This window comes from Microtus ochrogaster, chromosome 1 (genome assembly GCF_000317375.1).
Source record: "Microtus ochrogaster isolate Prairie Vole_2 chromosome 1, MicOch1.0, whole genome shotgun sequence".
Classification (NCBI taxonomy): domain Eukaryota; kingdom Metazoa; phylum Chordata; class Mammalia; order Rodentia; family Cricetidae; genus Microtus; species Microtus ochrogaster.
Genome location: NC_022009.1, coordinates 49,171,154 through 49,172,959, shown reverse-complemented (window position 1 = coordinate 49,172,959; position 1,806 = coordinate 49,171,154). Strand labels below are relative to the sequence as shown.

At 42.7% G+C, this 1,806-nt stretch overlaps 1 gene segment (V, D, J or C); it reads left to right on the top strand.

Moving 5' to 3' along the window:
- LOC101998540 overlaps positions 1-1,806 on the top strand; it is a 698,241-nt gene that overhangs the window by 646,379 nt on the left and 50,056 nt on the right.

Genomic DNA, 1,806 nt, shown 5'->3' with positions numbered 1-1,806 from the left:
GTAACAGTTACTGGGTGTGGCAGGAGTGAGTCAGGAAATGTTAGCTGAGGTTGAGGTGAAATAGGGTCAAAAGCAACATCTACAAGTTCACCTGGGAGAGAAAAGGCAGAAGAAGCCAGAGTGTCTCCTCTGAACAGTCTCAATCCTTTCTGATATTTCCTGGCATACAAAATCATGAACACACTTTCAGTCATCTGAATGTATTTGTAACCAATGTTATTCTGGGTTTGTTTCTAGAATTGAAATTTTCTTTTATTTTGCCTCATATTTCTCACATTTTTTGGAACTTGGACGTAAATACTGTATTAGCCTTTTAACTGTTTTTTATTATTCTTCAAAAATATTTTTTCTTTTTTCTTTTTTATTATTACTTAAAAAATACCAACACAAATTCCCACTCCTTCTCCTCTTCCCAGTCCCCCCTCCCTCCACAGACCCTTGCCCCACCCCTCTAACCCTAGGGAGTGCCATGCAACCAGCCCTTTGGAAAGTCCAAGGCCTTCCCTACTACAGCTAGGTTGAGCAAGGTTTACATCCAAAGAGTATAGGATCCCATGAAGCTGGTATCTGCAGTAGAGATACATCTCAGTGTCACTATCAGTGGCCCCTCAGACTTCCCCAGCTGTCTACCCCCTCAGAGAGGGGTTATTCCCATGCTCAATCACTCCCAGTCTAGTTGGAGTTCATGAGCTCCCATAACCTCAAGCAATCTGTTTCAGTGGATGACCCCCTCAGGGTCCTGAATTCCTTCCTCATACTCTCACTCCTTCCACTCTTCAACTGAATCTTGGGATCTCAGTCCAGTGTTCCGATGTGGGCCATTGCCTCTGTTCCCATCTGTTGTTGGACGAAGGCTCTGTAGTGATATTTAAGATAATCACCAGTCTGACTACAGGGTAAGGTCAGTTCAGACACCCTCTCCTCTATTGCTTAGAGTCTTAGCTGAGGTCATCCCTATAGGTTCTTGGGCACTTTTCTAGAGCCAGCTTTCTTGCTAACTCCATAATGGCTCCCCCAATCACTATATCTCTTTCCTTGTTCTCATATCTGTCCTTCCTCCATCTCAACCATCCCATTCCCTCAAGTTCTCCTCAACCCCCTTTTCTCCCCTCCCTTCTACCCCCTGCGCCTCTGCTCCCAAATTTTGTATGATTCCAATTTCCAGGTGGGTCTATATATGCTTTTGTTTGGGTTCACCTTATTACTTAGTTTTTCTAGGATCCTGAACTATAGGCTCATTGCCATTTGTTTATGACTAGTATCCACTTATGAGTGGGTATATACCATATTCGGTTTTTTGGTCTGGATTACCTCACTCAAGGTAATGTTTTCGAATTCCGTACATTTGCATGCAAAATTCAAGATGTCATTATTTTTTGCCACTGAGTGGTACTCTACTTTGTAGAAGTGCCACACTTTCTTTACCAATTCTTCAGTTGAGAGGCATCTAAGTTGTTTCCAGGTTTTTGCTATTACAAGTAATGCTGCTATGAACATAGATGAGCATATCCTTTTGTTGTATGATAGGGCATCTCTTGGGTATATTCCCAAGAGTGGTATTGCTGGATCCAGAGGTAGGTTGATCCCAAATTTCCTGAGAAACTGCCACACTGCTTTCCAAAGTGGTTGCACAAGATTGCATTCCTACCAGCAATGGATGAGGGTACCCCTTACTCCACATCCTCTCCAGCAGAGGCTATCATTGGTGATTTTGATTTTAGCCATTCTGACAGGTGTAAGATGATATCTCAAAATTGTTTTGATTTGCATTTCCCTGATCGCTAAGGAGGTTGAGCATGATCTTAA